The 13350-nt window shown below is 33.3% G+C and overlaps 1 protein-coding gene across 1 annotated transcript in view; it reads right to left on the minus strand.

Moving 5' to 3' along the window:
- The window catches only part of ABCA13 (ATP binding cassette subfamily A member 13), a 504928-nt gene that overhangs the window by 106312 nt on the left and 385266 nt on the right, over positions 1 to 13350 (minus strand). The window lies entirely within an intron of this gene.

Raw genomic sequence — 13350 nt, forward strand, 5'->3', positions numbered from 1 at the left:
ATTCTATCCACATGATTTTCTAATAGCATAAAGTGGCTGAAAGTGTCTCTGTCCATAAAATTTAAAAAAAAATTATCACATAATATTTGTTGGCCCTAGAAAAAACAAATTTTGTATCTACCAAGCATCTCATTTGGTGTTTGCATTTAAACACCTCAAGAAGGAAGTTGTTGTCTCAGATACTGAGTTCTCATGAATACTACCCCATAGTTAACAAAATGATTAAGGGTATGGCTATACCAATGGAATACCTGATTTTTTTTTAATTGCTTCATAATGAAAGAAACAGATTAACTGAGTTGATCCAGTTATATGTGAATATCCTTATAATTCCAGACACTTTTCTATTAAGAGGATTTTCAGAGTTTTCAGAGTTGGAGGCATATCATTAACCTTCTTATTCCCAATAAAACATGTAAAATAATAATAAACATCCCACAGAGAAAAAAGATACTACTCTTAGTTATCTATTAACATTAGGTTTCAAGAAAAATACTGTGAGGCTGCCATCATGCTGCTATGTTTCATTCTGCACAAAGCAGTGCTGTTTCACTTATAGGGTGACCATTTTAAAATAGCTTTTTTTTGTATTTATTCTCCAAGCACAATTGTATTCAGTGCTATCTAGACAGTGAATAACATCACCCATTTATATAGTAGCTGTCCTTACAACAAGATTTGTGTTCAGTTTGGGACACAACATTGTAAGTATTAATAAATTGGAGTGTTTTCCAGGTAGGGTACCTGGGAGATTAAAGTGATCATATTTTATAAATATATTAAGTATATCCCAAAGAACATGGTAGGCATAAAGATTGGTTGAAGGAATTGGGAATATATATCCTAGAAAAGAGAAGTCTTGGGAGTCAGATGGAAGAAAGGTAATGCTTTTAATCATTAAGTTTTTAAGAGCTATCACATGGAAGAGTGATTAGACTTGTTTTGCTTGGTCAAATATTTTTTTTTTTAAAAATTACTTTTCCTTCTCATGGCCAGAGAACTGAATTGGTTTTATTGGTTTGTTGATTCTATCCTTTACTTCTGCTTTGGTGTTAGTATTGTACTTGCAAAGAGAGGATACTCATATGCAAGTGTCTTTATCAATCAGGATCTTTGGCGGAAAGGATTATATATGAAAACCTATAATCTCGAGTTATGAGACCTTTACTCTAGCATTGTAAAGTGAAGAGAAGTTAAATTTGAAATTTAAGGTCTTCTAAGACTTGATTTTTCATATTAGGCAAATTATTGAACCTTTCTAAACTTCTGCTTACTCACTGAGAAAATGAGTTAGGTAGGATTGCAAATTGGGTGGAACTGACCAAGTTAAGAGATTTGAAGGAAGGGCTATTATATACAAGAGGAATTATACTTGTTCTATTTGACTCCAGGAGGTAGAAGCTGTGGGTCAAGTTTTTTAAGAGACAAATTGAGGCTTTATGTAAGGACAAACTTCCTAACAATTAGAACTATCCCAATGGAAAATTAGTTGCCTCAGAAGGCCGTAGTCTCCTCTTAGAGCTCTTCCATGAGAGGTTGGCTTATTATATAATGAGAATATTAGAGAGGATTTGTTTTAACCTATGCTAACCTAAATGTCCACTGAGTTTCCTTCCAATTCTAAAATTCTTTGACAAAGGATCTTCACATTCCTATGATTTAAGTGATAAAAATCTTTCCCTTATACATCAGAAAACGTATATTTGCATTTTGAACCTGACTCTTTCTAGTTGCATAAGACTGCCTCTATCTATTACCACTCTAAGACAGAGGAACATACATCAACAGGACAATTGTACTGAATCACAGCCAAGTTTTGAGCCTGGGTAAATCATTTAATCTCACTTAATCTGTCTGAGTTTTATTTCCCTCATATACACAATATGGGTACTAAAGAAAAAAGATTTAAAAATTTTGGATTTTGTTTTTTTATTTTTTTCTCCCTCACAAAATAGTGTTCTTAATTTTAAGGAATTGTTGCTCACTCAACGTTTAAATTGATAACAATATTTGGAGATGAGAGACTGCCACACACAAACATCCTCTTTAAGAAAAATCGATATTTTTGCTTATTTTTCATGTATGATACTTGCCATAATATATATCCTAAACAAGTAAAATATCCATTAAGATAACAATTTATAAATTATATCTAAAATTTCAGAAATATTTTGAGAAATGTTTTTCTCACAATATAATTCTCAATAATATTGTACCACTGCTTATTTTGTCTACATGATATGGTTATTACAAAATTCTCTCTAAATCTTAGGGCATTTTATAAAGGTGACTCACTTTTATTAAATGTGAGTCAGAATCCTATATAAAAAAGAAACAAATATTTGTACAATGGAAAAGAGTACCAGATTTGTAATCTAAAAGCCTGTGTTCAACTCCTAAGTCTATATAAGACTTTGCGTAATTTGTGCAATTTGGAGCAAACAATTTCCCTAGGCATCTTTTTTCCTTTTTCTATAAAACAAAAAGGAACCTCTACCACTCTGAATCCTATGATCCTCTGATTTCACATGTTTAACCTATATTGGCTTATTTGCTATTTAGGTAAGTGTGGTGGAGGGAAGGAGAAAAAAAAAATTGGAACACAAGGTTTTGCAAGGATGATTGTTGAAAACTATCTTTGTATATATTTTGAAAATAAAAAGCTATTACTTAAAAATAAAATAATCAAATGGGGAAAAAAAGAAATATCAGCTTCTTCCTATTTATGATATGCATATTCCCTACTAAACAATAATCACCCTGAGATCAAAGCTTTTGTTATTCATTTCTTTTATTCTCCCTCTCATTGTACTATTACCATACTTACACAAAGAAAGCAATTAATTCACAATTCAGAATGCTTGAAAAAATAGTATAGTTATAGATTTAATAATTGAATTTAATAAAGACATGCTTTATGAAAAGAAAAAACCTAGTTGTCACAAATGCATAACCACAATAATAAAATAATACATACTATAATATATGATTAGTACTATAATATGTGATTAGAATGTGTTTATTGAATTGTTGAAAAAAGTCTTTAGTCATATCACAGGAGAAGGAATCACAAATTAGAAAGTGTTACATTGTCTCTAGGTACTAAATTTATATTTGAAATAATTCTAATTCCATGATTTACATATGACAATGATGGGGTAAACCCTGAAACTGTCCTCCTTGACTTTTGGGGTAAACTCTCAAACTCTCCTCTGACAGAGACCCACCCTTGTGGCAATTAAGTGGTTTCATTAAGATTAGCCCAGGATCACTCCCTACTTAGCTCTAACTCAAATGGTCTCATTCAGCTGGAGATCTGGACCTGATATAACTTAAGTGGTCTCATTCAACTGGAAATTTAGGTCTGGGGGGCAGTGACAACACAGAAGGAATCTCATTCAATAGAAACCCCAGTCTCAGATTTCTTAGAAAAAGATGATTTAAACTCATATCTTTGCAGAAACCTGAAGTAGGAATTATGCTTTGCCCAGGGACCTCTCCTCTTGGCACAGTTGCCTACCAGGACTCTTGCCTACTGTGAAGAGACCCTCTTCTCAGTGCTAACCTCTATTTCTTTGCCAGGACCTCTTGCCACTCAGAAGTCTGTCTTCCTAGCAAGGCTGGCTTCTCAGACAACAATAAACTTTCCTTTTGCCAGTCAGACTTTTTAGGTTCGTGAATTCTTTCACATTGGAACTGCGTCAGCCAGAGGGGATTCCCACAACTCTCTACACTGCCACTAATCACATCAACAAAGAGGAAAACAAAATGTTTAAGCCTCTTAAAAATACATCATATACATATATATATGTACACATATAGATATATGTGATTAATTTATAAAACTAATTTGTGTTTAAAATTCCAAGTTGTATATATTTATAGATATATTATATACCTTTATATCTCTAGAGCTATTATTTCTTTCATTAGTTACTCTTCACATTAATTCTCTGACACAGGGACTTTAATGGGAATAGAAATTAGGCTAAAGAGAGGCTTAAAGGTTTGAACCAACATCAATCAATCAGCAAAACTGATTCTTTTGTAAGTTCCTGATTTTTAGGCTAAAACTGGGCTTTGTGCTATATGGTTTTTAAGAATCACAGTTCTTAGAGAAAGTCTACAATTGTTTCTCAGCTATTGTTGCTAGAAGTCAATTATATTTATAATGTTGACTTTTATGTCTATGTCTTCTTAATGCCTTTGGTTTAGGGAGTATTGTTTAGTTGATGATCTACATAGCACAGGAAAAAATAAGTGACAATGCTGTGCCTACTTTAAGTTCCTATCTAAGTTGTAGAAAAAGGTATTCATTCCAGGGAAGCAGTGTGAATCAACTCACCAGACTGAAGTTAGGAAGAGCTATGTTTGAATTCTGCTATTAACATTTATTAGTTGTACAATCCAGGGCAAATCACATAAATTCAATGACTCAATGTTCTTCTCTGCCTGTAGCAGCTCCAGAACAGATTTATCATAACAGTCAAATGAGAAAATTCATTTGGAAGTACTTTACAATCCTTAAACAACTATATAAATGTCAATTATTAAATCATTATCATTCTAATGGCACAGTGAATTCCTAAGACTCTTGTATGCTTTCCAGTCCATAGGCTCTGGGGCTCCTTTAGCCCCATTTCATGTATATTTGAAGAGTAATAAATTAACCAAGAAGAGATACAATTCATCCTCAAATTGGCATTCAACTTTAAAAGCGAATCAGGAAAGTGACTCAGGCAAGATATGGTTGACAGAAATAGAGAGATTCAATGAGGTAGCAATAAAAATTGTACTTTTTGAATAGTATAGTATGCTACATTTTCCCAAGTAGTTAAAAATTCCATTGTGCTTCTAATTAGCCACTTAATTCACTGAATGCCAATGACCAATTAACATTACAAATAATCAAGGTTAAAAATATAATTAATGTAACAGTGATTTCATTATAATTAAACTAATTATACTGATATGCAGCACAATAAAGGACATGCAGGCCATTATGTTAATGAAGACTTATTCTTCTTTCTCTTTAAGTAGAACTATTTGATTTAAATTTTTAAAAATTATTTAGCAAAATAATAAAATGGAATCATAAAAGAGAGAGACCAACTTTAGAGGAAGAAATAAGCAATAGGTTCTACCTTTCAAAGATCTTATTCTTTTTTCTGAGTGAACTATTAAATTGGTTATTTTACTTCTGTGCATATAAGAAGAGATCCCAAATGCTTAGATAACTCTAGCGCAGCCTAATTCCATGTCCAAATGTTAAATATCATCTATCCACAGGCCCAACATTAAGGGGATGCCTTGATCTCAGAACTCTAGAATAACAAAAGATTTCAGCAGGAAACAACTGAATTGCCATCTAGTTGAATCCATATTTAACCAAGAATACCTTTTCTCATGTACCTCAAAAAAAAAAGATTATCTGGCCAAGATACACCTTTTCTCATGTACCTCAAAAAAAGATTATATTTATGAAGATACCTCCCCCCCCCCCATAAAGAGTAATGCACAATTCCTAGAACAGACCTATCACTTTAGGACTTTAGGATCTCTCTGTCTTTGGGAGTTTTGTTTTTCCCTTACACACAAATGAAATTTGCCTCTTCATAACTTCCACTCACTGTTTCTAGTTTTGCCCTGTAGGACTAAGCAAGTCAAGATCAATGACTCCCTCCACCAGGAACTCTCTTCCAAATTCTTGAAAATCACTACCATGTATTCCTTAATTCATCTCTTCCATAATTGAAACATATATAGTAAAACCAAACCTCCTTTGGCAAGAACTTCTCCATCCTGTTGCCTAACCTAGAATGTCTCCTGCTTATGAATATCACTTCTAAAATGCAGCACCCAGAACTGAAGACAATGCTAAGGATGTATTCTAAACCAGGGCTTAAGTACTCTACAATTTTTGAAGTGTTAAAAATATCCAGGTATTTATCATGATTATAGTATTTTGCAACTATTACTTTGGTTTCATCATTTTCAGTTATACATAATTCTTCATGAATCCTTTGGTGGCTTTCTTGACAAAAGTATTGGAGTGGTTTATCATTACTTCTCTCAGCTCATTTTATAGATGAGAAAACTGCCAAACAGGGCTAAGTCACTTGCCAGGGTTACTTAGATAATAGAGTCTGAGGCTGTATTTGAATTCAGGTCTTTCTGACTCCAGGTCTTGGCACTCAATGCATTGTGTTATCAAGATATAAATGTAGGCTTTATGACAACTTCCTCCAATTTTATTCATTGTTGTTTTTGTACAGTTGTTTCAGGACTGTCCAATTCTTCATGATCTTTTGGGATTTTCATGGCAAAGATAATAAAGTAATTTGCCATTTCCTTCTTCAACTCATTTTGTAGATGAAGAAACTGAGGCATATAGGGTTAAATGACTTGCCCAGTGGTACATGACTACTAATTGTCTGATGTCAGATTTGAACTCAGGAAGACTCATCTTCCTGACTTCAGGCACTCTATCCTCAGCACCACCGTCTTGCTTTGAAAATAGCAAGCATTCAAAAGATATTTGGTGAGTAGAAGGGGGAAAAGCTGTCCCCATGAGGAAAATGGATTATTTTTGTGTGTGTGTGACTGTAGGACAGAACAAAAAGCATTGGAATGAATTTTCAGAAAGATAGGCTATGAAGTAAGGAAAACTATCCCACAAAGAAGCATGGAATTGAGAGTTATCTGGAAGATAGTAAAACTAGCTTAACATCCTGCCTCTAGCCCCTTTTGGCTGCCCTCTGGGGAGCTCATTTAACTACTCAGTGCTCTAGGCAATTCTCCAAATCAATAACTTATAGAGAATGTGACAACCTGCACTTGTAAAGGGTATTTCCTCTTCTGGATAGTTCCCTATAACCAATGAAATGACAGTTCCAATTCCTATTCCTGTCCCTAAAATGTCCCAAAGTGAAAAGGACAGCCATAAGAGATAGGAAGTTCCCCTTCATTTGACCTTTTCAAAGAAAAAGAGAATCACACTTTGTTATGAATACTATAGAGAAGATTCTTTGCCCATGATCAATGGGACTCAATAGGGTCCCTAAGGTCTTTTCCAACTCAGTGCTTATTTTAAATATTTTTAAATATTTTAATATTTTAAAATAGCTTTATTGTACAAAGTACTTCCCCCACATCATTGTGAGATCCTTTTTTAAACATTATTTTTCATTTTAGAATATCAAAGAGACCCATAAAAATTAAATGGCTTTTATGGAATCATACTGTAAATCCAATGATCTTTGCACTAAATACCAATTTCCTTAAAAAAAATAAAATACATAAAATAAAGGGTGTTTTCTCTCTCTGAAAACAGGTTAAGCCACTTGCTTATGTTTTTCATTTGCTTGGCAGATACATTTTCCAAAGAAAATATTGAGTAAAAGCCTAATCCAAAATGACTGATCACAAATTCCAAATCATTGTGGTCTAAATTAAAGACATTTTTTAGCACAAATAAGCATTTGAAAGTACTAGGAAATAATATAACTTAAAATTTAACCAGTTTCACTCAACCTACTAAGTTGTGAGCTCTTTGGAAAGACAGTCATGTCATATGCATATCCCTATTATTCTATTTTTATCATCCCAGCTTCTAACATGATGTTGTGCATGGAGTAGCTTCTTATTAAATGTTTATGAAATTGTATTCTTCATTCTGCTGGCAAAGTGATTTTACTAAAGTATAGTTATATTATATTATGTTTCTTCCTATAACCTGCAAAATCAAAAACTTCACAACCTTACCTGAAATCTTTCTAAAGTTCTTGAACTTGACTCATCTTCACCCCCTCAACAATCCAAAGGAAACTGGACTTCTTGCTCACTTTTCCTCATAGACTACAGACCACCTCTTCCCTCTCAGACTTTACACTATCTGTACTCCATGCCTGAAATGCTCTCCTCCTCACCTCCTAAGTCTGGCTCCCCCAGTTTCCTTTTAAACTCAGCTCAAATACCAGCAAAGCCTTTTCCACTCTTCACCTCCCCACTAAACAGCCCTTCTATTTACATTGCATGTATATTATATGTACATAGATCTTTGCAAGTTCCTTAATAGCATATGAGCAACTAGAACATGGAAGGTATCCATGTTTTTTGCTTTTCTTCTGTCAATTTCTAGCATTTTGCATAGTTTCCAGGTCATAGTGAATACTTAATAAAAATGTTCTCTGATAATAACAAATCACTAAAGTAATTTTCTAATCTGAAATTAAATTTATCCTTCTCTGAGAAGGAAATGAAATCTTCCCCAACTATTGAGTGATTGGTACTTAATGCAGACACATTGACAAGGATAGGGAGGTAAATGTATTATTCACTTAGTTTCATTAAGGTAAAATAATTGTATTGGGACAGCTTTAAAATTCACCTATTCTGGACTGCAAGTTATGCTTATCAAAGAATCAGCAAAACCTTCACAGCACCTGGCAATTAATAACCTACTTTCCAACATTCCATTAACAACTGGGAACCAAGAAGAACCATGTGATTGATGACAATGGAGAAGAAAATTAATCTTTAGGAGTTACAAGGAGCCTGAAATGTGATGGCTCACAAAAAGAGGACAAAGGATACTGATTGATTTTCATTGTCTTTGTTCTTAAATGACATGAGTGTAAAAATATATTTAAGAAAGATAATGATAATTCTTTTGGCATTGTGAGCTTTATCATCCAAGAATGATGTATCCTGGAATACTATTTTTAATTTGATTTAATGTGTGTCAATTTAAAAATTTAGGAATACACGAGGGATTAGTGATTGCCTCAGCATATAGAACCCTTCATGAGGGAATTATTTCCATTTATGCAAATTGTCTTTTATCTGTTCATTAGTAGATCATAGAATTATAGATTTAGAGCTTAAAGGAAACTTGGAGGTTATCTGATACCCAGAATCTTAAATTATGGGTCACAATCCCATATGGTGTCTTATAACTGGATGAGGGTGGCAAATTTTATTTATTATCAATAAATTTTTATTTTGTATAATTATTTCACAAATCAATATACCAATTTCTCAAGCAAAAGGGGATGCAAGAAGCCCTGTTCTAAATGGCATTCTTGTCATGACACTGATCCTAAGTATGAGGCAAGGTGTTGACTAACTCCAATCGCTCTGGCCCTCAAGTCAGGAGGATCTGAATTCAAATCTGACCTCAGATACTAACTTTTTGGGGAATCCTAGGCAAATCATTTAATTCTATTTACCCCAGTTTCCTCATCTGTGTAAGATAGAGAAGGAAATGACAAATGATCCTAGCATTTTTGCCAAGAAAACCTTGAATGTGATCACAAAAGTTGAAATGACTAAACAACAACAAAATAATTAACTCCAAACATAACAATACGCATTATTCTCTGCTGATTCTTCAAGTTAAAAATGTAACTAATAATTTATGAAGGACTTTTTTTTCCTCAAAAGTGATTTATAAATCATACAGAGATGTAAAATGTATTAGACATCATGTTGGCATATTGTCAAATTATCTAAATTAAAATGTTTAAAATCTAATCTGCTTTTCTGATGTTTTGTTAACATGACAACTCTTCAAAATAATTTTCAGGTATTAGAAATAATTATCAAACACTGGAGATAATTTTAAGCATGTAGATATTTGTTATTTCTTAGACAAAGTAAAAACTGGCTGCTTGCTTCCTTCCCCACCCTTCCCCTCTCCCCCTAACCTGCACATCTAGTAAGAATGTTAAGAGTATTTGACTTTATGTAGACAGGGTCTCACCCTCTAGAAATATTCTGGTATAGTGCTTTTAATCTGTTGTGAAATGATATTGATCAATGGACTTATTTAAGAGATTAATGTGGAAATATCTAAAAAGTATGCTTACTTCTGAGTGTAACTTGGGGAAACTATAAATTATAGAGGAAGCAGTGCTTAGACTGAGTTTCCTAGTCCCACTCTGTTTAGCAGAAAAAGAAACAGCTTTCAGTTTTTCATGGTGTATTAGTCTTATTTGAAATACTTAAAATAACTGAAGTAAACTGGATTAGTCATCCATCATAATTTATATAATTACAATAATAATATACATTTTGTATAATACTTTTGTTGTTACTATAACTTATGAATCAATTTAGAAACAATAGTTGCCTAAAGATTTCTAAGAATCTTGAAAAGGCAAACTTTAAAATGATGACTGAGAAAGATGTTAAATTCTACATGTTCATCTCTTCATCTCCCAATGTTTTCTTTTAACTTAATGAATGTCTTACTGCTTTAGTAAGAAATTGATGAATAACAAAATCTAAATCTATCATCTCTTACAAACATGTCTACTTAGGACTTATTGTATGGTTTAATCCTTACTCTAGGAGATGACAGCACATTGACCAATGTCTACCAAGGATATTGCTTGGTCCAACTCCAAGAAAGCTACTGCTTCTATTTCTCTCCCACTAACAGTAAATTTGTTTCCAATGACCCCTGTGATCAGTACTTTTCTGCTTAAACTCTAATGTAAGAAAATCCCTTCATAATTATAAATTGATGGCTCTTGCTCTTTACCTATCTTCCAAAATCTACCCTTTCTTTTCTTCTTCCTTCCTTCCTTCCTTTCTCTTTTTCCTTCTTTTCTTCTTTATCTTTTTTTCTCTTAATTTCTTTTTTTAATAATTCAGTTCTAGCTATTTAGCAGGTGTCTCAGAGGGGAAAGAAAGGAAGTCTGAAAGCCTGAAAAGTCTGGTCAAGTTCTTTGGTACAAACTGGGCTGTGTGATCCTTGTCAAGTCATTTAACACCTCAGTCCCACAGGAAATTTACTAAATCTATTTGTTATAAAATATTTACTTATCAGCATTGGGTGAGGAAATTCTTCACTTCACTAGTAACTGCAGCCATGGATAAAATCACAGGACTGCTCAAATAAAAAAGAAATAAATACACGTGTCATCTTATTCTTTCAAAATAATGTATGCTTCTTTGATTGAAAACTATTTCACTGTTGTCTTTGTATTACACTCTCCTAGGATAGTATATGCATGGTTTTCTCAGTACCTAATAAAGGTTGTTGTTTGATTAATTTTAATTTTTTTCCCAATTTCTTACAAGAAACTTTCTACTTAAGATGTTATTTGAGTCCCTTTTCTTTTAATTAACTTCTGTAGGGAGGGATGTTGCTACTGAAAAAAGAAAATACACACTTAAGATAAAAAAAAAAAATGAAATTGTATCACAATCTAGCATGATGACAACAGTGAATGGGGAATCCTGAGACTCAGGCTCTAGCCCACTTTTGCCAATAACCATTTGCCAATAACCATTTGTGACAATAACCAATAACCGATAACTCTAAATTTCAATTTTTCATTTATCATATAGAGAAGCTACACGTACTACCTCCTTCATGAAGGGGTTTTCTTTTGCTCCCTTCCCGGTTTCTCAATATCCCTAGCACATAGGACAGTATCTGGAAGTAAGGTAATTTATCCTTCTAATATGGAGTTGTTTCATTAAAAAAAAATGTAAGTGTACACACACACACACACACACACACACACACACTCTCCCTTTCACTCTTTCTCTGTCTCTCCCTCTGTCTCTGTCTGTCTGCCTGTCTCTCTCTCTTTCTCTCTCTCTCTTAATCCCTGTATGTCTCTTTGTCTGTCTCTTGTCTCTTTTTCATCACTGAATATATAGTATCTAGCTTTTATGGGAGCATTTAATAAATTTGAGTTGATAGATAATATAATGGAAACAAATCTTTCCAATAATAGCCTTGTTGTATGGTCCCTCCTGTTGTTAATTTTGGATATGTATCTACTTTGTATGCCAGTTATATTGTAAACTCTTTAGCAGGGAAGCTATCTTATGTTGCTGTGGATTTTTAATAGTACCCACATAAAACTTTTTTACGTTAGTACTCAAATAACAAATATGAAGTAATTCTTATTTAAAAAGATCTACAGATGTAAGCTATTGTTATATTTCATAATCATATTCCCTTAGCCTATTTTGAATGCAACCATCTCTTCCTAACTATTGCCACATTTTCCCTGATGGTTCCATCTTCTTCAAATGTAATTAGCTCTATTCTAAGGTAACTAAAATATCGTCAACACCTCTAGTCAAGAATTGGATAAGAAGAAAAAAGGAGAGAGAATTGCACTTAGAAAAATATACACTGCTTTTAAAACTGCCCCCCCGAAAAAAGTCCATCCTTTTTTTTTTTTAACACTGATGTTTTCCTAATGTTGCTTCTTGATTGCAAATGCTAGTGTACCAAAGTCTCTGAAGAACTGAAGTGTAAGGTCACCCAAACATTAATGCAAAAAATGCTGTCTTGGCACAGGGAGGCTATAGCACATTTCCTTTTTTGACTCACACACATGGCTTAATGCATATTATTAAAGAAATGTGTAAACAGAAAAGAGATTGTGGAGATTGGCAAGTCAGAGGTGGAGAGTGAGTGTAATAAACAGAATAAATATTACTTGTTCTTATGAAATATAAAAAGTACAATAGAAAAGTTCCAACATTTATAACACTTATGAGTTTTACAAAGCACTTTACCTTATTTGATCTCACAACAACCCTGGAATACCTGGAAGATAAATATTATTATCATCCCAATTTTACAGATAAGGAAACTGAGACTGATAAAGGGGAAGTGACTTGCCAGGATCACATAAGAAGTAATTATTTAGAATTAATTAGAATAGATTGGAGTACAGGTTTTTAACCCAACCACTGGGCCACTGAGATCCAATCCATTGGGTGGATCCTATGTGGATCAACCATGAAATAAAATTATCATGGGGTGAAAAGGCAAGGATGGATTAATTACCCATAGCAAGAAAATAACCATCTTAATGAGATTTCATATGCACTGAAGCATGATAGTGAAAGTTTCTGGTAGACTGAGCAAGGAACCAAGATTGGAAAAGCAAAGAAGGTATTGAGGTTTTGCTAATTATTAGTCAAATTTCAAGGATAGTACAACCAAGAATCATGGCTTTCATAATATAATTTCAATATGCAGGTGCTTGAAATATTTTCCCCAGATCCTCAGAAACATACAACTAACTCATTTGTACTATAGTTAACATAATAGTGCATATTTCAATGTCTTTTAATATGTCTGTGGACATGATAAAAAAAAAATTTGATCTGGTATTTCACACTGTTAACTCAGCTTTGGTGGAGGTGGGGGTAATTGGGGATAGAAGGATGAAACAAGGAAGGGAGAAAAAAAAGACAACAAGCTACTCAATCTGTCCAAGGTAACCTGGAATAAGTTTCTCTCTCTTTAGGCTGGTCAATTAGTCTTGAGGATGCACTCTAATTGTAATACTGGAGAAACTAAGGCAAGAT

Source organism: Sarcophilus harrisii, chromosome 1 (genome assembly GCF_902635505.1).
Source record: "Sarcophilus harrisii chromosome 1, mSarHar1.11, whole genome shotgun sequence".
NCBI classification, from domain to species: domain Eukaryota; kingdom Metazoa; phylum Chordata; class Mammalia; order Dasyuromorphia; family Dasyuridae; genus Sarcophilus; species Sarcophilus harrisii.